Source organism: Canis aureus, chromosome 14 (genome assembly GCF_053574225.1).
Source record: "Canis aureus isolate CA01 chromosome 14, VMU_Caureus_v.1.0, whole genome shotgun sequence".
NCBI lineage: Eukaryota > Metazoa > Chordata > Mammalia > Carnivora > Canidae > Canis > Canis aureus.
In genome coordinates, this window is record NC_135624.1 from 10242794 (window position 1) to 10266134 (window position 23341).

At 37.2% G+C, this 23341-nt stretch overlaps 1 long non-coding RNA gene across 1 annotated transcript in view; it reads left to right on the top strand.

Moving 5' to 3' along the window:
• The window catches only part of LOC144283159 (uncharacterized), a 103412-nt gene that overhangs the window by 63065 nt on the left and 17006 nt on the right, over positions 1 to 23341 (top strand). The window contains exon 2 of the long non-coding RNA XR_013351572.1: positions 20408 to 20566. This is a non-coding gene — a long non-coding RNA (uncharacterized LOC144283159). The remainder of the gene's footprint in view (positions 1 to 20407; positions 20567 to 23341) is intronic.

Sequence of the window (23341 nt, forward strand, 5' to 3'; positions counted from 1 at the left end):
GCCCTTTTGCTGTACCTAGGACATGCCCAGTTCATTTTTGTCTCAGATTTTTTCTGCACTGTGCTCTGATAAAAAAAAAAAAAAATCCTTCTTTGCTAAATATGTGATGAGTCATAAAGTTATCAGTAAAACTCAAAAGAAGCTACTCCATATTTCCCCATTTTATAGATAATTAAAGTGAGGGAGCAAGCTTAGCTTTGGGAGGATTAAGTGAGGTAAAGTTCTCAGAACAAAGTCTAAAATAGAATAAACATTTAATAAATACTAGCTTTTATGATCCAATACGTAAATAACATTGGCTTTTATATGTTCCTTCTCCCCGAGTGAGTTTACAAGGGACAATTTTCAGAGCTAATGGAAGAACTTTTATAAGCCTACACCAAAAACTCTTATGTAGACAAACCTTAAAACCATCAGTCAGAATGTTTTAACTGTTTTCACTGAATCCTTTCAGCCTTGGCTGATTTTTTTGTATTGTAGCAATTAGCAGCAGTTAACTGATATGTTGTGATTGGAGCAGCTGTCAGAAAAGGAAAAGGAAAAAAAAGTTCCTGATTTAAATGGATCATAATAATAATCTGCCACTGCAAGTCACCAGGAAGCACTTAAATTATCTCTATTTCCTTCCATTTAATAAAGCAAAGGTATATGCAATGATATGCTTTAGAAGTTTTACCTGAGCTGCTTTATCCTTTACTTATATTTTTGATAAAACTTTAAAAAAATCTTTCAAAACCCAGAGTAATAAACAGTAAATAATGAACCAATAAATAGGAAGGAAATGAAATTATTCCCTTTTATATTTTCTGCCCAAATATCACCTCCTTATATAGACCTTCCCAGACCACCATATCTAAAATAGTAGCCCCATCACCCATTGATCCCTTACCTTGCTTTATTTTTCTTCTGGCATTTATTCTTTCTTTAAAAAAATTAAGATTTGGGATCCCTGGGTGGCGCAGCAGTTTGGCGCCTGCCTTTGGCCCAGGGCGCGATCCTGGAGACCCGGGATCGAATCCCACATCGGGCTTCCGGTGCATGGAGCCTGCTTCTCCCTCTGCCTATGTCTCTGCCTCTCTCTCTTTCTCTCTCTGTGACTATCATAAATAAATAAAAATTTAAAAAAAATTAAGATTTACTTATTTATATTAGAGAGCCAGAAGGAGAGGAGAGAAGGAGAGAGAATCTCAAGCAGATTCCACACTGAGTGTAGTAGAGCCCAAGGTGGGGTTCAATCTCATGACCCTGAGATCAAGATCTGAGCCAAACCAAGAGTCACACAATCGTTTGGGCCACCCAGGTGCCCCTTCCTAGCACTTATTCTTTATTAACATTGTATAACCCTTTATTATTTTGTTAATGTTATGTTTTTGTATCCTTAGGATCTGAGCCACTGTGAGGATAGTTTTTTCCTTGTTTTTTACTATGTTACTGGGACATAGAACAATGCTTCCCATTTAATAGGCATTTAAATATGGGTCAAATGAATCAGTGAATCAATGAATGAAGAGTATAAAGGCACTAAAGAACACAGCTAGATTAAATTGCTATAAAATTGTTCTACCTGTTACAATTTTAGAAATCTCAAACTTTTTCTCCTAAAGCCTCTGTTTTATTTAACATTTACTGATATTTGCAAAACATTTAGAGCATATCTTACTGTAATCTCAAAGATACATTGGATAAACTTTCATTATTCATACTGCAGAAATAAGCAAATATAAACACAGTGGATAAAGATATTAAGTGACATATAAGGTTAGACAATTTATGTGACTGGAGAGCATTGAATATATTTTAACTGCTGCTACTAAAAGTTCTGTTGTATATATTCTGTAAAAGAAAAAGGGGACATGGATTCTAATATTTTTGTGTCATCTCTGTGTGTCTAATCTCCTCTATAACTACCACCTTTACTTAAAATTGTTTGGAGACTAAAGTCACTATTTTCTGTGTAGATGCTATAGTATGTCTACTACAACAACAAATAGCATAAATATAGTACTTAAATTCAGCTTAATGGGATTTGATTGATATTAAGCAATAAAAGACACTTAAAATAGCACCTCCTTTTCAAATTTATTTTTATTTATTTTTTTATTTGAGAATACTTGCCACACAATGTTATATTAGTTTCAAGTTTATAACATAGTGATTTGTCAACTCTATACATTCTGCTATGCTCACAAGTATAGCTACTGTCACCATACAATGATACTTTATAATACCATTGATGATAGCCCCTATAAATGCTTTTAAAATAGTACATCCTTTTAGAAATACCTACATAATTTTTCCTTACTTATTTGATCAGCCAATCTACCTGTATACCTATCTATCAACAAATAATATTAAAAGACAACTAAATGAACTCGGATTTATATCAGGGAAACCGAGATAAATAAGATAGCCTCATTTCTCTAAAAGAACTTCAACCTAATGGGGGAATATAGGAACATCAAATGTGTGTGTGTGTGTGTGTGTGTGTGTGTGTGTGTGTGTGAAATACACACATATATATTTAGTATTTGCCTCTGGTTCCCATCTGCTTCCATTCCCCCCATGGCCTCTTCTATACTCTGAAAGCCTAATGCCACTGGATTGCTAACCAAATGAAGTTGCCTTCTACTTCTCAAAGGAATCAGAAGCTATGAATTCTCTTAGTCATTATTTGTATGGTTTCCCATTTTTACCCTTAAAAATGTTCCTCTATCAGGACTCTTGGGTGGCATAGTCAGTTGAGCAAGCAAAGGTATATGGTTTGGTTTCTGTTCAGGGTCATGAGATAAAGCCCCACATCTGTCTCCACATTCAGTGCAGAGTCTGCTTAAAATTCTCTCTCTGTCACCCTCTGCCTCTCCCCCCCCCTTACCAAGTCTCTCTCAAATAAATAATAAACCTTTTTTAAAAATGTTCCTTTATCTATACCCCAACTTCACCTCCTTTTGTTAAGCCTCAGAGATTTTCTTTCTTTTTTCTGTACCAACTTCATCTTTCCATGTGTTCTTGACCTGATATCTTCAAAAATTTTCTTTGTTGCTTCCTTATCCATTTTTATATATTGTGTTAGCTTTTTCCTCTGTGCTAGCTCTTTCTCCACAGTATGTACTCATCCCGATTGTTTTCCCTAGTTCATCTGTATGCTGGATTCAGCCACACCAGCATGCCTTCTGAGACCAACTATGAGCCCCTCTTCCCACCCCTACTTTCATTTATGCCTTGTTGGTAGATTGAAATCACCTCTATAGTGTGTGTAATGGTTCACATGAGAGAAATCGGCAAATTCTACAAACTGGATTTTCTCTCCACCCTTTAGTGCTGGTTTTCAAACATTTATAGGCAAACCATCACTGTGTCCCTCCTTTTCACTTAAACCAAGTTCTTAAAAAGAATAGTTCTAAATCTATCTGCTTCTTCAATTCACATCAATTCTGTGAAATTAGACATCTGTTCCCGCCTGCATTGGAGTTGTTATAGCAAAGGAGAGAAGTGCTCTTTATTACCTGACCTCCAAACCACATTTCATGCTGTTGATGTCTTGCTTTCTGAAAACCTCTTTGTCTTGCTCTGTGATGGAGTGTCTCCTGGGTTCTCCTCCCCTTTGACCATTTATCCTCTGCGTTTCTCACTGGATTCTCTTTCTTTGCCCCTAGTTATTTATGTCCTCATGATTCTGGGCATGGTCCTCTTCTACACACTGTGTTGGCTAACTCACCAATGCCCAAAGCTTCAACCATTCCATTCATTATTGCCTAACATAAAGCTCCAGGTCAGACTTTTTGCTCGAGTGTCTGATTGGTTTGTCCAATTGCCTTCTTAATATCACAGACACCTGACACTCAACATGTTAAAACCTTAATTCATTTCCCCCCTTACATGTTACTCCACCTTCTATATTTCTTATCCAGATCAATGGCCTCACTATCCATCAAGTCAGCAAAGTGAAAAGCCTGGGAGTCATCCTAAACTCCACTTTTCTTCATTCTTTAAGTCCAGTCAAGCACTGAATATCCTTCTCTCTTGTTCCACCACGCCATCTTCATCCCAGCTACCTTGCTCTTAGGTCCTCATCAGTTCTTTCTTAGATTTGTATGATTTTCTCCTGATTTGTCTTCCTGCCCTTCTGTCAGACTCCTTAGCCAGCTCTCACCAGTGCTGCTAGAATGATAATTGTACTTCCTTCCTTCCTTAAACTCCTTCAGTGTCTTTTTATAGCCTCTAGGATAATTTCTTTATTATGAAATACCCTTTCAATTACAAGTAAGAGGAGACTCTGCCCTAATTGCTTAAGGAAAATGGAACTGATGACAACTGAAGATTCCAGGGAATTGATCTGGATTGAATTATGTCAACAGGAATTGGTTTCTTTTCCTACTTCAGTTTTGCCTGCCATCGTGTTGGCTCCAGGCTCAGGTTAAAATATGATAGCAAGATGGTGGCTGCCACTGCTTTACAGCTTCTCAGCTTGAAGGTACAGCAGGTAAAAAAAAAAAAAAACAAAAAAACAAGAAACTCCAAACCTTCCCATCAGGAGACTCATAGTATCTCTTTGTTAACTGGGCTGTGTGCCTATTCATGGACCATTCAGCATTGCTGGTATATTGTAACATGCTGATTGGCCTGCATCCAAACCACCTGAGACTTAGGCTAGGGAGGATATATCTGTAGGTGGAAATTCAAACTATTGCCAGAAGAAAGAGCAGGGAACATTGGAGAAGCTCATAACAAAAGCATCTAGTATTTATTGAGTTCTTTACGTTTCAGGCACTGCTTTAGTTTTTTCATGTATTAACTTACTTAATCTTTCTAACAACCTCATAAAGAAGGAAGAAATGATGCACAGAGAGGTTAGGTAGTTCGTCTAAGATAGACACAGCAAATAACCACTGTCAGTTGTAAAACTCAAGTTCTCATTCTTACCCAGGAAATTTCTGAGAATGTTTTTAAGTCAAATAGCCATAGTTTAAAAATTAACTTACATGTTTAAAATGAGTGTGTTCCATTGTCAAATAACTAAAAAATCACTGGAGGTTTCCAATATATTTTGTTCCGCACAGCACTAGGCAACTTTAAGAGAGGATTGGAAATGTCCCCAGAGGCTGGGCTTTCCTGGGTATCAGAAGGTTGGTCAGTCAAGGTTGGGGTGAAGATAAATGCAGTCCGCAACTGTCTGTAGCAGACACTCTTTTCCCACCACTGTTGCTCTGCCCCGATCCCCCGGAGGTCAGAGTGCGTTGACAGCTGGCTCCCAATTTTTTAAACTTCTCCTGGGGTGCAAAGAGGATGCCATAGCATTCTGGCCTTTCTCCCAGTGGAAGCTGTGAACAGGAAGATTTGGTCAGCTAATGCATGAAAGGTAGAATCCCTACATATACCATGTTAAGGATCAACAACCACTTTTTTGCCTGGCCAGATTTACCTAAGTGCATGCGAGGCCCTTCACGACCTCTAGCCCTTGGTCTCCTTTCACTCTCACCTCTCACTATGAGCGCCTCACCTTCCTGCTCTGCTTTACCATCCAGTATGTCATTCCCTCACATGGCACGCTGTTTGTGCTCATCCACACCTCTTGTGCATCCTGGCAATTGCTGCACCCACTGAGCCTTTCAGAAGTTGTGGCAAGTGTCAGCTTCTCGATGAATGCTTTCCTGAAATCAGCCACCTTGGGAACAAATATCTAAGTTTTTCTGTGTGCCTCAACTATATTGTAAGAATATTTGCCGTGATTTCTGCGACTTGTACTGTATTCCTATCTTTGTGTCTGTCTACTTCTGCAGTGCTGCAGAATCCTTGAGAGCTGGGAACACATGTTACTAATTCTTGTATCCCCTCACACTGCCTGACACATAATAGGGACTCAATAAATGTGTGTAAATAAATGAAATAAGAAATATGCAGAAACAACGGTAAGGTATCTTAACTGGTGACAATTCATTCTTACTAGCACTAGGAGGAACAAGGAGCTGGGAAACGTTTCTCATTCAAAGGTTCTGTGTTAGAGACCAGTTAACACATGTATTTCTGCAATACAGATAGTCCTCACTATCTGAGCTCTTGCTATCAAAATATTTGCTGTAACACTGTGCAGGAATTTTCACTCCAAATTTACTATCCAAATAGAAATTCCACCACATGAAAGTGGATGGAGCTGGAGAGTATTATGATGAGCAAAATAAAACAATTAGAGAAATTTATCATATGGAGAAACAATTATATGGTTTCACTCATGTGCGGAATATGAGAAACAGTGCAGAGGATCATAGGGTAAGGGAGGGAAAACGGAATGGGAAGTCATCAGAGAGGGAGAAAAAACCGTGAGAAACTCTCAACTCTAGGAAGCAAATTAAGGTTGCAGGAGGGGTTTGGAGGGATGGGTAACTGGGTGATGGGCATTGAGGAGGGCATGTGATGTGATGAGCACTGGGTGTTATATGCAACTGATAAATTACTGAACACTACATCTGGAACTAATGATGTACTACATGATGGCTAATTGAATTTAAATTAAAAAAAAATTCTACCATAACGTACGGTATAAGCACAACAATGGAAATGTTTAAGTTGTACATGAGTCCAGGTAGGAGGATGCAGCGTATTCTTCCATCGTAGCTCGTTAGTCCTCTCCAGGATCATGTCTGTGTTTTCTAAGGAAATGGACAAGCTTATGAAGAAAGTTGGTGAGCACAAGAGGCCTAGAAAATCCCGTGCATTAAAAGGAATATTGGAGGTATAAAATATATTGAGTGAGGTGAACACATAAAAGACATAAGCTTGGTCATGCATATACCTCCATCTATAATGTGTAGGCTTTTTTTATACTTGTGAGAAAATTCAAAACAATATTGTGGTTTTGGAAAGCTTCACTGAATTACTCAAGGATAGTATGGTCTATTTGAAAAGCTAGAAAAGTATCTCATGCAGGGAATAGATAATCATAAACTTGAAACCATGTAGATGCTACTGAGGTACTACATACCTTTGAAGATCTGAAGAAGAAGATGAAAGAGTTTGATCATTTGGTAAAGAAGTCAAGCTTCAACTTCAAGTCTGGAATGGTATAGAAGATTTAAAAACTATGTAAGACAGCAGCATTTGAAGATTGTAGGGGAAGCAGCTTCTTGGTAGTGAACTTACAGTGGTGTTTATTAGTGAATTACAGAAAACTGTTGACAGAGGTGGCTAACACATTTGCATTAATACCAATTCTCTTGATAAAATTTGGCTTTTTAAAAATGAATGCCATCTTATCAGAGTATCTATTTAAAAAAAAAAAAAAAGAGCCAGGGCGTTACACATCCAAGGTAGGCTGACACAATTTTTAAGTGAAAATTTAAATTTGATGTTACACTAAAACCTATTTGTATAACTCTGAGCACCCAGGGTCCTTACTAATGTTGAAGAATAAATTACATATATTTTTGAAATTACACTGTTGGTGGGAATGTGAACTGGTGCAGCCACTCGGGAAAACTGTGTGGAGGTTCCTCAAACAGTTAAAAATATACCTGCCCTACGACCCAGCAATTGCACTGCTGGGGATTTACCCCAAAGATACAGATGCAATGAAACGCCGGGACACCTGCACCCCGATGTTTATAGCAGCAATGGCCACGATAGCCAAACTGTGAAAGGAGCCTCGGTGTCCAACGAAAGATGAATGGATAAAGAAGATGTGGTCTATGTATACAATGGAATATTACTCAGCTATTAGAAATGACAAATACCCACCATTTGCTTCAACGTGGATGGAACTGGAGGGTATTACGCTGAGTGAAGTAAGCCAGTCGGAGAAGGACAAACATTATATGTTCTCATTCATTTGGGGAATATAAATAATAGTGAAAGGGAATATAAGGGAAGGGGGAAGAAATGTGTGGGAAATATCAGAAAGGGAGACAGAACGTAAAGACTGCTAACTCTGGGAAACGAACTAGGGGTGGTAGAAGGGGAGGAGGGCGGGGGTGGGAGTGAATGGGTGACGGGCACTGGGGGTTATTCTGTATGTTAGTAAATTGAACACCAATAAAAAATAAATTAAAAAAAATTACATATATTTTTGAAATCATAGCACTTTGGTTGACAAAGCAGGCATTCAGTCTGCAAGGAGACATAATTTCTAACAGTTCATTTCTTTGGAGTGTGGAGTCTTATAAGAACATAGGGTTGAGATTTGAGTCAATTTTTATTTAATAAAATTAAGAACTAATGAAGAAATTGTTGGGTAGGCACTGTGAAAAAAGATAGTTTGGATGATAAGCTAAGAAAAGGCTTTTTTTTTGTTTGTTTGTTTTTCATCTCAGCATGGATATTTGAACTATTTTTTAATACCTAATTCTTTTTTGCCAATGGTGACATAATCCCTCTGCAGAGCAGGCTATGTGCCTTCACAAACTGTGACTTCTTTGAATCTTCAATGATACTCTGATGGTTAGAGGCATTTTCTGTTTAGCTCAAAAATGTGGAAGTTCCTTCCGGTTTCAGTTTAATTTTATTTATTTATTTATGATAGTCACACAGAGAGAGAGAGAGAGAGGCAGAGACACAGGCAGAGGGAGAAGCAGGCTCCATGCACCGGGTTTCAGTTTAATTTTATTTATTTATTTATGATAGTCACACAGAGAGAGAGAGAGAGAGGCAGAGACACAGGCAGAGGGAGAAGCAGGCTCCATGCACCGGGAGCCCGACGTGGGATTCCATCCCCGGTCTCCAGGATCGCGCCCTGGGCCAAAGGCAGGCGCTAAACCGCTGCGCCACCCAGGGATCCCCCGGTTTCAGTTTTAATTAAGCAAGTCTGTCCCTGCAAAATGAAAGTCAAAAAGCTCTTTGGGAAAAGTCAGTTAGTTCTCCAAGCTCATTGAAAGGACTTGTTTAAGAGAAATGAATGGATTTTGATCATGTTGAGTCTTTTTAAATAATGCCCAAAAGAAGAAAATACTTCCCTAACCAAAGAGTGACATGCACATTTTTTTGTATCTATATCTGTATCTGTGAAAAATGTTTTACTCCAGGATGCTATATTCCATAAGAAAAGGTATTGCCTACACGTCGGGGCTGACTAGTGTTTATCAACAGGACATTTCCTTTTAAATTTCTTCTCTTGGAAATAGGTTGTTTTTTTCTTATTGTTTGAGTGTCTCTTATGCAGTTGCCTTCATTGTTAAACAAAAGAAAAGCTAATTATTTGCATGACTACAAAAATATAGCAGTTTAATTAAAATTAACAGATATTTATTGGTTCTTCTAGATAATAAACTACACTATGTAGTAGAGGGATAAAGAAAGATATAAGATACAATTATTGCTTTGAGAATTAGTAGGACCGAGATAAGTGAATAAATAATACTGGATTTCTTTTGCTGTTGTCGTTATTTTAAAATATTATCTACAAATAAATACATTTTAAATAAATATTACTCATGTCTCTTTTTTTATCTGTCCATTTAACACAAAGGTGCTCCATTACCCCTATGGCCAGAAACTTCAAATTCCATGTTTCTTAAATAAATATTTTTTAAACTACTAAAATAATTTAATATAATACTAACCTACCTTTAGCAGATAAGGCATAACAATAGTGAAATATGATAAATATTGCTATAGAAATATATATATATATATGAAACATAAATATGAAGGGGAGACACTTCTACCAAATTTTATTATTTTAAAATTATTTTAAAATTATTTTTTAAAGATTTTATTAATTTAGTCATGAGAGACACAAAGAGGCAGAGACATAGGCACAGGGAGAAGCAGGCTCCCTGTGGGGAGCCCGATGTGGGACTCCATCCCAGGACCCTGCGATCACACCCTGAACCGAAGCCAGATGCTCAACCATTGAGCCACCCAGGTGCCCCTACCAAATTTTAAATTACAGGGAACATTGATATTTGAGCTGGACCCTTTAGGACAAGTATGGTTTCTGGACAGGTAAGGGACAGACATTGCTGAAAGTGGGAACGTAAGGACCAGTGTGTTCATTCTGAGCAGACAGGCATGGAAGTGGTTAGTTTATTTGAGGAGGAAGCAGGCATACGTGTGGCCAGGACTTAAGAGGCAGGACGGGTGGGATAACTTGAGATGAGGATCGACAAGGTGACCCCGGCTGAAATGTGAAGGGCCTTGAAGCAGTGCCTGAAAAGCCTTCAGGAAAGCAACAGCAGTAAGTATATATTACGTTCCTAAAATGCACTGTGTCTGTGGCTGGCTTTCCTCACTTCTCCCAGGTTACTTCTGAATGTGTGAGTGGCTTATGTTCTGAGAGTACAGAAAGATTCTTTAAGTGTACCTAAGATATTTTTTACTTGAAACATTTATTTAGGGGAGAAAAACCAATCTGCTGCTCTGCTTCTTTCTGTTTTTAATTAAACCTAGTTTTGGCAATCCTTTCTGCCCTTTCTGCTGGGCTTTCCACATGGGACTGAACCTTTAGTGACTCATCAAAATTTGTTGTAAATTCTAAAACACTAGGCAGTTTAGATGTATCATACTTTTTAAAAGCCTCATTTATTTAGTGCTACCCTTGAGCACAATAATGTATACCTGAAAAACTTGAGTTTTGTACTGAGAATTCAATTTAATATGTTTGACCAGTTCCAAGGTGCAAAGTGCTGTGCTAGGCCTTCAGTGGAGGGTGGAAACAAACTCACTAAACAGTAGTAATCTAACCTAAATGTAGATAAGCCAGAAAATACAGGATAGACCATATGGAAAAGGATCCCAAGTATAAAATTTACATGGAATAACTATTTACTTAGAATGACTGTTTCTAAACAAGGAGTTTGCATAAATAAGTGCTTTGCCTTAATAAAATTAATTTGTGATAAAGATTAGGGGTCAGAGACAAATTTTAAGGCCAACACAACAATTTCCAGCTAGTGATTTGTAAACTGTGTACCAGAGGACACTGGTGTTCAGCGGAGTAGGAGTGCTTATTTTCCAAACATCAACATGCTGCTTATTAAACACTAAAGATTTAATTTAAAATTTTTTTTTTTTTTTTTTTTTTTTTTTTTAGAGAGAAAGAAAGTACATGTGAGCATGGGCAAGACCTGGAAGATGGGGAGCCCAGGGACAGAGGGAGGGAGAGAGAGAATCTTAAGCAGGCTCCACTCCCAGCATAGAGCCCATTGTCCCCAAGCTCTGTGGGGTTCAATCTCACAGTCCATGACCTGAGCCTAAATCAAGAGTTGAATGCTTAGCTGACTGGGCCACTCACGCACCCCCAAATACTAAAGATTTTAAACTACCCCCAAAATAAAGGCTCACAGCATAGGGAATATAGTCAGTGATACTGTAAAACCATTGCATGGTGACAGCTGGTAAATACACTGGCGGCACACATAAGGTAAAATAATAGAGTTTTTGAATCACTGTGCTGTATACCTGAAACTAATATAACGTGGTGTGTCAACTATATTTCAATGAAAAAAAAAAACCACAACTCATTCATAGGGAAAAAAAATAACTGAAGAACCTTTTAAAACTCTTTTGAGGGACGCCTGGGTGGTTCAGTGGTTGAGTGTCTGCCTTCGGCTAAGGGTGTGGTCCTGGGATCCCAGGATGGAGTCCCGCATTGGGCCCCCTGCAGGGAGCTTGCTTCTCCCTCTGCCTGTGTCTCAGCCTCTCTCTCTGTGTTTCTCATGAATAAATAAAATCTTAAAACACACACACACACACACACACACACAACTCTTTTCGATTAAGATGTCAGTTATTGGTCCACTCTTAAGGTTTTAAAATATGCTTTCATTAATTATTTTTAGGTGCTTCAAAAATCTGGGGAAAAAAGCTGTTTAAGACCAAAGACAGTAGGGCTTGAACATGGGTGGCGGTAGTAGGGATAAAAAGGAGACAATGGCTTAAAGAGATATTATGGAGCAGCAAAACAAAACAAAAAACTAAAACAACATTTGGCAACTTTAATAATAATTATGAATGATGATTCTGGAATTCAGGGAAAAAGATGAGGTACATAGAAATTGTGAATTATCTGCTAGGAAAGTCACATTAGAACTTTGGAGAACATCCACATCAAGGGAATCAGAGAAATATGATGGATCAGTGAAGAACAGAGAGGATGAGGGGAGCATGATTGCTTTAGCATCCTGGAAGTCAAAGAAGGAGCATCCAGAACAAGTGAACAGAGAGAGTGGAGTCTGACAGAGGCTATTGGAATTAGTAGTTACATATGGGCCAGTTGACTGGTGATAAGAATATTGAAATAAAAACTAGAAAGCAAAAGTGGGTGGTAAAGAGGGGAAGTCGGTGGATATGGAGGAATGGTTTGTGGAGTTGGTCAGGGAAGGGAAGAAATAAGAGAAAGGACTAGTTTGAAGTCATAGCTGAGGCAAGGAAAGATTATGTAGTATCAGGGACATGGAGGAAGAAGGCCGGGAAGAGGAAGAGATGAAAGATAGCGGCCACAGAGAAGCTTATGATTGCATTACAGTCAAGTGACATTGAGATCAAAGCACAAAAGCACAAGTGGAAGAGGTATCTTTGTAGTTCATATAAAAATAAAATGATTTTATTCTCAGAAAATTATAACATCTGGGACAATCATTTGGAAGAAAATTATCCCAAACTACTTGAAGGTGATCTTGGTTTAGTGTGATAATTTAAGAATTACTGTAAGGTCCATAACCCTTTATTTCTCTGGCTGTGGTAAATACTTTTTGTAATTTGAACATAAGGGATATTTCTGAAGTAGGTACTTAGGATAATCATAAATATAGCCAAGTCTCTGTGCTAAATGCTTTTAGACCAATTACTGACATGCTCAATTGAATACTAATACATCGCATGAAATAGCTTTAATATAAGTAAAATGACAGCTGCTCTGCAGTAAAAGGACACATAAAGCTTTGCATTAGCCTGTCTCCAGGGTTACCATCTGTGCTAATCTGAAATTTTAATATGTGGGATTTCTCAGCCCTCTACAAAGACTGTATTTTCAGGCTAAGTATCAATAGCATATAAAAAAAGCAACTTGGAAGGAACTTACGCTATTTGGACTATGTCCATGCTGACCTTAACCACTCAGTTCTAGAAAAATACATGTCTGTATCCTGATAGAAAGTTTGTGTGATGATTGTTGACATAGCTAGAATATCAGGACTGTTCGACCTATTTTGCATATCCAAAGAAAGATGTTAGTTTACATATTTTACTACTAAATTATATTTTGGACAAAATTGAGTAGCAAAACATTTGAAAACTGGAATGGCTTCTACCATGTTTCCATAACTAATATTCCATAATTAATATACAATTTTCAAAAATATTAAAAATTATTTTTAGGGATCCCTGGGTGGCGCAGCGGTTTAGCGCCTGCCTTTGGCCCAGGGCGTGATCCTGGAGACCCAGGATCGAATCCCACGTCGGGCTCCCGGTGCATGGAGCCTGCTTCTCCCTCTGCCTATGTCTCTGCTTCTCTCTCTCTGTGTGACTATCATAAATAAATAAAAAAAAAAATTATTTTTAAAAAGTACAACATTTAGAAGTTTGGAACCCATAAATATGATCAAAAATTAAAGAAATAGTATTTTTATATTTTAAAAGGAAAAGACACTGCTTTTAGTTCATCAATCTATATAATTTTACATTTCTTGATTTCAGATATTCCTTTTTTTTTTTCCTCAAACATTGATTGAGTACCTTCTTTGTCTCAGATATCATGCTAGGCCTTGGGTTTGCTAGATTTTTTTTGAGATTTTTCTCTCTGTCGTCAAGGAACTTGCAATCTAGAGGGGAATACAGACCCACGTTAAGGAATTAAACTATTATTTTTAAACATCTTCATGCATTCAGAGTTATGAGAGAGCATAGAGGGTTATACCTACCAAGGATTAGGAAAGTTTGGATAAAATTCTGTCAATGCTGAGTTGTAATGATTTGGAAGTTAGCCCAGCAGAGGGGAAAAGGGATATGTGTATAACATGCAATGGGAGTAGCATGTGAGTGGCCTGTAAGCTACAGACACAGGTGGATTCAGGAAACTGCAGATCCATTTAGCTGAAATAGAGTGGCTGGTCCGGGAGGTAGTTGGGAAAGAGTTGTAGGGCTTCAGTGAGAGAGAAAGGTGGGAAGAATAGCAGGTGTTAAGTCATCTCAAGTCTTATAAACTGTCTCAAGGAATTGGGGCTTTAAAGTGAGGGCAAATAGAGCAATTAATGGATACTGGGGCAAATTTATTATCACAGTCTCCTCCTCCTTCTTCCTCATTATTGTCATCATCATTGGCATTACCATTTTTTTTAACTCTTCCTATGTGCCAGGCAATATTCCTTTCCTGCATTTTTTTTTTTTTTACTTTTCACTGTGACCTTCTTTATAAGTACTATTAACATTTTTATTTTACAAATAAAGAAACAAGCGAGGGAATGTACTTAGTTTTCTTGAGGCCAGAAGTTAGCAAGAAGCAAAACAGGAAGTCACACCCAGGTTTTCCTGACGTCATCATCCCTGCCTCTAATTTGACACTCTCATCATGAAAATGACTACATCCCACAAGGAGCCCTCAGCCTGTAATTTGCTGCAAAAGAATGTTTTAGATGAGCATTAAACAAGAAAGCAGGGCTACTTATAAGGTCATTTTTATGCAGGCATGAGTAGATGGTGGACACCATTGGTACAAATGGAGAAAAGTGGTCATATTCTAAAGACATCACAGAGGTAGAATCAACCAGGCTTAGTGCCTAATTGGATGTGTGGAAGAGTATTTCTGGCTTGGACCATTAATACACTTCAGGAAGTGTATTTATAAAATCTGCCTGGTTTATTGGTACCCTAAAGAGCAGTAATGCCAAAACAGTTAAGCTTATGCATTGCTGATAGGAATATAAATTGGTACACCTTCTATGAGAGGCAACCTACTAGTTTCTTTAAAATTAAAAATATTCATAGATTTGACCTAGAAATTTTACTTTGAGACCTTTATCTACAAACATGCATTTACATTGTACCACGTATATAAGGATATACACTGCAGCATTGCAGATAATTGCAAATGTAGATGCTTTGCAGTTTGAACAAAGAAAACAATTTCTGACCGTTTAAACTTACAGTTTATTGAAACAAGTAAAAATAATAGACGTTGAAAAATTATGTACACATTCTTATGATCAATATATTTTAATTACTAAATTAGGTATGTTAGTTCAGAAAGAGCATATCAGAGACACCTAAAACTGAGGCAAGAATTCATAGGGCCTGTGAGGCTTGTATCGATCCTTGAAGAAGTTAGATACTTGAAATTAGAGAAGAAAAAAGATATCAGGCCACAGAGAAGAATCAGAACTTCGTAGTATAGTCAGGGCATAGGAATGAGCATTTGAGCAAGCAAACAAACTCAACCAGAGTAGGGCTGCTAGGTTGGGAAATATTGGGGATTAGTTCATAGGGAAACCAGAAAGCAAAGCAGAGGCCTTTGACCTGATAATAAAAAGGAAGCCACTCCGTGAAATTCAAAATGTTCTAGTGTTTCTTGATTATTCATTTTTCTAGCATTTATTTTGAATCTTTAACATAAAAACTTTTTCTGTATTTAATGCATTTTATTCTTCACCTTATGCCCATTATCTCTTATAATCTCCTTAGTGGAATTAAACAAAACCCAATGGACCATTGGTCTCAACCCAGTTTGAAATTATTCTGTAATGTTTAGTATTACCTGTAGACTCTAAGCTCTTTAGGCAAAGCAAGGGCACTTCACTTATGTATACCCAATAGTGCTTATGGTCAGAACCTTTAAGCATTTTCACTCTTCTTCCAAGTAATTTTTCCTATAGATTTATTGTTTTAAGTATGGAATATATCAAAACATACCTTTATTGTCTGGCAGGTCACTTAAACTGAACTTCATGGAATTTCAACATCTTAAAGATACAAGTCATCTGTGTATTCATGGGACTTGGTTTATGAAAATTCTTTTACTTAAATCACTTTACAGAAGTTCTTTCATGTTATATAATTAAATGGCAAGGTGATTACAATAAAATGAGCATATTAGAATGTAGTATTCCTTTCAGCTCAATTTGAAGCCCCAAATCTTATTCATGTATAAAATGATAAAAATTACTATTTTGGTAAAATATAATCTCAGTAATCCATTGTTGTATTCAAGGGTTATTCACATTTTTAAACTTTTTTTTTAAGTAGGGTTCCCACCTGTTATGGAGCCTAGCCCAGCACAGGGTTTGAACTCACAACCCTGAGATCGAGACCTGAGTTGACTGAGCCACTCAGGTGCCCCAGGTTATTCACATTTTTTTAATTTTTTTATTTATTTATGATAGCTACAGAGAGAGAAAGGGAGAGAGGCAGAGACATAGGCAGAGGGAGAAGCAGGCTCCATGCACCGGGAGCCCGATGTGGGATTTGATCCCGGGTCTCCAGGATCGCGCCCTGGGCCAAAGGCAGGTGCCAAACCGCTGCGCCACCCAGAGATCCCAGGTTATTCACATTTTTAATGAATATGTCAAGTGAGGGATCTTGTATTAAATTCACATACTGTTTTCTTTAACTTTGTGCTAAAAGAGTGACCTCAAGAGAACAGTTGTGCCCATGCTTATTACTTACAATCCTGGCTGGGCATTCAGGCAAAATAAAATCAGTCCATATGTTTTAAAAAGTTTTCCCTAATGTGAAAATAAACTCTCTTTCTTTATGACAATGAGGCAGGTAGAGGCAATTAGTAATGTTAGAATTTTGCCTGAAAGCTATATATTCATACTTGTGTGGAGACTGATGTTGGGATTTGCATAAAGATTGTGAACCCACCATTTGCTTCAACGTGGATGGAACTGGAGGGTATTATGCTGAGTGAAGTAAGTCAGTCGGAGAAGGACAAACATTATATGTTCTCATTCATTTGGGGAATATAAATAATAGTGAAAGGGAATAGAAGGGAAGGGAGAAGAAATGTGTGGGAAATATCAGAAAGGGAGACAGAACATAAAGACTCCTAACTCTGGGAAATGAACTAGGGGTGGTGGAAGGGGAGGAGGGCGGGGGGTGGGGGTGAATGGGTAACAGGCACTGAGGGGGGCACTTGATGGGATGAGCACTGGGTGTTATTCTGTATGTTGGTAAACTGAACACCAATAAAAAATAAATTTATTAAAAAAAAGAAAAGAAAAAAAAAAAGATTGTGAATCATAAGGGCATGTGGGTGGCTCAGTCAGTTAAGCGTCTGCCTTGGGCTCAGGTCATTATCCCAGGGTCTTGAGATCGAGTGCCATGTGGGGCTTCCTGCTCAGTGTAGAGTCTGCTTCTCCCTCTGCCCTTAACCCTGTTTGTGCTCACTCTCTCTCTCGCTCTCTATCTCTCAACTAAATAAGTAAAATGTTTTTTTTTAATGTTGTGAATTATCAAAATGAACAGAAAAATTAATCTCTCCTGAAGGTCCTAAAGGTAATCTTTGCTGGAGAGATTTCATTGATAAGCAATGGATCATTTAATGCCATTTAAAGGGACTAACAAGTTCACCTTGAAGGCCTTTGAAAACATCACATCATAGTCTTTTTGTGTTATAAAATTTAGTAAACTTTATTGAATGCTTTGTGGATATGTATCCTTGAAGAAATAAATTAGTTATAGGATGCAAATAAAAATAAAAGATGATATAATACCAAAATGAATGCCAGAGTGATTATTGTAATTATTATGAATGGTCACACTGTGAATTTTTTTATGTTCAAATATTTTATTCTTATTAACATCTAGGTTTAAAATCAGAAAAAATACAATATTCTAATATTTATTTTATTTTATAAATCCACATTTAATATAAACTTATCAAAATCCAAGATGCTAGTTATTACAGGTAAAGGACATTGAGAAAAGACTACGTTTTAACAACATTGCCAGAATCTTAGGAAATTTTCCTGAACCTCAAGGAACAAAAAAAAAAAAAAAAAAAAAAGAAAGAAAAAAAGAAAAATTAAACCAGACAATTCATTAGGCAAGGAAAACTTAATTCAAGACTTCTGAACTAAAGGATGGTGACTGACCTCAGTTCTACTCAAACAGAAGACAAGAGGGTTTTAAGTGCTAGAGTTAGTTGAAAAGTACTGGAGGAATTTAAGAGGAGGTTGCTCAATGTGACCAGGCCATCTGTTTGGTGCTTACAGAAGTTAGGCACCTGTGCTCCCACAGAGACCAGAAGGTAGAGCACAATCTTCTTGATGGCTACATTTCCAATGGATGGCTCCCAGCCCTTGAGAAAGACATTACTGAATTGTACAGTTGGCAAAACACTGATAGATTCTTATCTTAAAGGGGCAGGGAAAGAATTTACAATTGCAAGTTTTCTATAGTAAACACTCTAAGAGAGGTCAGAGGTCTAGAGTCAGGAAGAAGACTGTCTAAAGTTGAGTCATGTTGGAGGCAACAGTAAGAGGCTGTCTTGGTGAACCCTTCAGATATATTAAGTATACATATATACAATGCACCATATACATTGCTAATATTTGGCCATTTTGACCTACAAAAACAACAGTTTTTTATGGTTTGATCAATGATCCTGGGATCTAATTTCTTCACATGTTATACCTACATTCTGCAGAAGCAAGTAAATCTGAAATTGTCTTTAATTATACTCTTTCTCACTCTAAAAAAAGACTTAGGGAAGGTTTTATATGTATTTGCATACATGAATGTATGTATGTGCCTATGTTTGTATATGTATGGGTGTTTATCAAAAACAGGTTAAAAGTTAAAGTTGTCTGAGAAGGAAAAAAAAAGGATAAAAATTCAGACCTTGAAACCTTGAATAGTTCTTAAAGAAAATGATGGGGATCCCTGCCTTTGGCCCAGGGTGCGATCCTGGAGTCCTGAGATCGAGTCCCGTGTCGGGCTCCCGGCATGGAGCCTGCCTCTCTCTCTGCCTCTCTCTCTCTCTCTCTATGTCTGTCATGAATAGAAAAAAAAAAAATGACAAATTTGTTGCAGAGCTTCCCATAAGTTAAAGCAAAAAAAGAAGAAGAATGTCCCTGTAGGATTAAAGCAATTCAGTAATTTAGAAAAATAGTTTTCTTAGTGTTGAAACCTGTCATATTTTTGCTTTGAGTGCTCATAAGGGCAACATTTTTCTATTGGTAAATATCTCACTAAACCTTATAACTGATTTCATAGGCCTGGATTTCACTTGCTTATTTATTATTATCTTTAATGACATCCCTCAATGCAAACTCTGGGCAAAACCCCAAAGTATAATTCAGTAAAAGTAATTTGGTTACATAATAAAATAATGACATCCAGATGCACAGCTCTCTAAAGATAGAATTAAGAATTAAGATTATCTAGAATGAATTATATCAGATAATAGTACGTACATTCCCCCCCGCCTTTTTTTGGTGATTGAACCCTTGATAAGAATCAGGTAATACAGATTTTGGGAGTTTGAAGTCACCAATTTTGGGAGCATAATTTGAAGTTCCTCTGTCCTTATGCCATATGCTTTAATAGTTAACGAAGGGCAGGATGGATTTGAAGACCTCTTTTGGAATGTGAGGAAACCATTTAGGATACAGATCTTATAGCTGCTTACTCAGCTGGAAGACAGAGTCTGTTGCTTTTGTATGCTCGGTGTAAACCTTTATTAGAACACTCCATTTTATTACAGTCTTCTCTTTTACATACAAAGTTCTTTGAAGGCAGAAACATGTCTTATTTATGTCATTTTTCCTTATCCATGCACTGTACCTGGGATTGTGTATGTGCACATAGTATATCCTCAATAAATATTTGTTTAATTGAACAGTACTGAATTAATGACCTGAATTAAGCTATTTCCTAATACAGTACCATGGAATTAAGTGTACCCGGCAATAATTATGGTTCAAGATCATGGGACATAGTACAGAGTAGATGCTCATAACCTGTGGAAAGGTTAGATAAATACCTACTGGCTTGCCTCCCACATGCTACTCAATATAAATTTTCATTTGCTCAGAGGTAGTAGTGAATGATTTTTTGGTTACAGCTTTGGATATGATAATTTGTGCCAAGGAGCTTTTTTTTTTTTTTAAACATGTGCTATGGCCATTAGGATCTTTATTTTGATCCTTTTATCACAAGTATATAAAAACTAGTGTAGAGAGCATAACTGATGGACCATATGGAGAAAAAAATTGATGCATCTAAAAACACATTCTGTTCTTTCCCTGTATTCTCTACTTCAGGGAATGAACATTGTATTAATCTTTAAACTTATTTCAAAGGCAAAGCATTTAGCTTATCATAGGGTTGATTTAATTTTATCTTTGGTTTATAACATGTCTTATATTTTAAGAAAAACGTATTTTTTTGCGTCTCTTACCATGACAAAACTATTGACCTGGATGAAATACATTTGTGAAAAGACTGGGTTCTATAGAAGCCATTTCATTTCTTTTCTCTATAGGTTATTTCAGACTGTAAGTGCAACATTCCAGCAGCAAAGCCGAAGTTCCCAGTGGTCTTGTCTACTCAATCTACTCATTTCCTGTTCTGAAATCTAGAGAAGACTGCTCCACAAGACTCCTCCATAAATTGCTGCAATGTCTGTATCTAATTTATCATGGTAAGTGAATTACTTTCTAACCTAATCCAAATACATGCATATCCTGAAGCAGTATTTTGTGAGAAGGTTGTACTGTCAGAACTGGAGCAGAGAAAGAACTTGAAAAAGTCGGGTTTCCAGAGATTGGTATCCTGGGTTAATGGAAGGAAAATTACCTAGAATTAAAACTTGGACTTTTCAGCACTGTGGTATCTGGGAACTCTGGAAAGGGTTCAAACCTTTTATGAATCCCAATGACATCCCATACCTTTCTTCCTAGACACTCTAGTGGAGAGAGAAGTAGGAATTAAATACTCATTCAGTGGTCCTAGCTACTCTTAGAATCTGAGCTACAGAAATAACAGTCTGTAAGGGAAGCTATAAGGCTTGGATGGATATTTTCTCATCAGTACTTTTCCTCAGACTTTCAATAGATCTACCGAGACTAACCTGGATAGAACTCTAATATGGAAGAGAAAATTTTCTTATAGATTCATATCTTTAAATAGCTGGCATTCTGAATAATCTTTGACTTCCAGTTCATGTTTAAGTTCTGTTTGTAATTTAAAATAGGAAGTACAAAGATTTTTTTTTGGCATATAGTCAATTTTTCTATAGCAATGAAGAGCAATACTAGCAGGGATGGATTAGCCATTTTTTGGACTTTGGGTTTTTTAAAAAATACATATAAAGAGCTGAATAAGTGATATTCTACAAATTCAGAGTATTCAGTATGTGAATATGAGAAAAATCTAGTAATCTCGCCATTTTCATAGGAACCCATCTTATCCTTGTCTTTAGTTTGTGCTGGAAATACAGATAGCATTAAAGACTGGTTCTGCCACTTAGCTTCATCTATTTACTTTTAGTTAAGTAAGCAATTTCTTTAGAGCAAAGGGTAGAATTATTTGTTTAGATTTAGACTAGTGTTTCCAAAGGACCCAGTTTTTATGGACTCCCTACAATGTGACCTTGCATTCCTACTGGGTGCTAAGGATCTCAGTTTGGGGGGAAAAAGAATTAAAGAAGCTAAAATATATTCTGTAGAAATAAATGAAAAAAGTATTGAAGTTAGAGTTATTACTGTAAAATGTTTTATATTATTATTAAAGTAAAATCACCATTAAAAAAATTCTGTAGAATGTATGAACCCCTTCAAGCCCCTAGAAGATATATTTTTTAAGATTTTATTTATTTGAGAGAGAGAGCACAAGCTGGGGTGGGTGAGGAGGGTAAAGGGAGAGATAGAAGCAGACTCTCTATTCAGCAGGGAGCCGGACATGGGGCTCCATTCCAGGACTCCAAGATTGTGACCTGAGCTGAAGGCAGACACTTAACCAACTGAGCCACCCAGGCGTCCCCAAACCCCTGGGAGATATTAAGGATGCATTTATTTAAAGAAATTATACCCCTGGCAAATGCATGTGTTGGAGATGAATCTCCAGAAAGCAGACTGCATGCCTAAGAAGAAAGAAAGAGATGAAGGGGAAGGGACAGGAAGGAGAACAAAGAGGAGGAGGAGGATGGGGGGAAGAGACAAATAAGCATGAAAGGGTGGAGGAGATTAAAACAAAGCTATGATGGTCAAATGTCAAGATTTGACAGTGTGGTGTAGCCTGGTTCCCAGAATCTGGACAGGGCAAATATTTGAACATACTTGGTATGTACCTCAATTAATGCTGACTTGATGTGATATGATGGTTTGGCCAAACGCCGTCCCCTCAATGTGATGTTAGGGTCATTCAAAACACAGTGAACTCCACAAAGAGAAGAGATTGTATGTTGTGGTTCCCACCCAATTGTTTAGCACAGCTCTTAGACTTTAGTAGCTGTTCTATATATTTATGCTGTGCAAATGAGTGAAAAAATGCAGAATAGGTAATTCAATGGCAAATTAGTATTTTCATTCTAAAACTTTTTTTTGATTATAGGGATATCTTATAGAATTCATATATCTGAAATTTGTTAGAATTCTTCCCATCTCAGAGTTACAAATTTTACAGAAATAATGCTTGGATATTTTCATCTAATAGTACCCTTAATTGTGGCTACAACTAATGTTCTCTGTTAGATTTCCATACAGAGAGCTCTTAATTTCTTTTACCAATGTTACCTCATTATTCAACAGTGTGGAGTTTGGCATTAATTAAATTAATTTACTGAAATTATTATAGTCCAGGTTCTGGCTCTCTGTTTTGAAATCCAGCAACTAAGACATGAAAATACTGACTGACACTGGAAAATAAACCGATTTGACAGATTATTGATTTAAAATGAGGTATGTAACTTTTAAATGCATTGGAGTGCTTGATTTGGCCTGACCAGCGCGTTCTGTAACGGTTGTGGAAAACTATGTGGGAATCTAAGTCAGAGGTTTGGCTGATGATCATATAATTATTGCAGGGAGAATTATATGCCTCCACTGTTCCAGGGAGTCTAGATAGGGATAGAGTGCACCTGGTGGGAGATGTCTGTCAATAGGGATGTATCTGCCAGACACTCCCATCTGTTTCTCAGGGCAGCTTCTTCCTGGCTGGGACTTAGAGCAACACTATCAGTCTTTATCTCTGTGATTCTTGTGAGTTCCGCTTCTACCAGACTCCCCTCTGTTTGGTTATCTCATTAATGTTTGCAGAGTTTATAGTCAAAACCCACTTCAATTTGTGAAGTTTCATCTGTTTAGTATTATATTGTACATACCCAACTGTATCCCTGTATTGATTTTAAAAGTTAACTCCAAGGCTTAATGGAATGAGGGTGCCTAATTGTGACCCCTGCATGCAACTGAAGAATTTA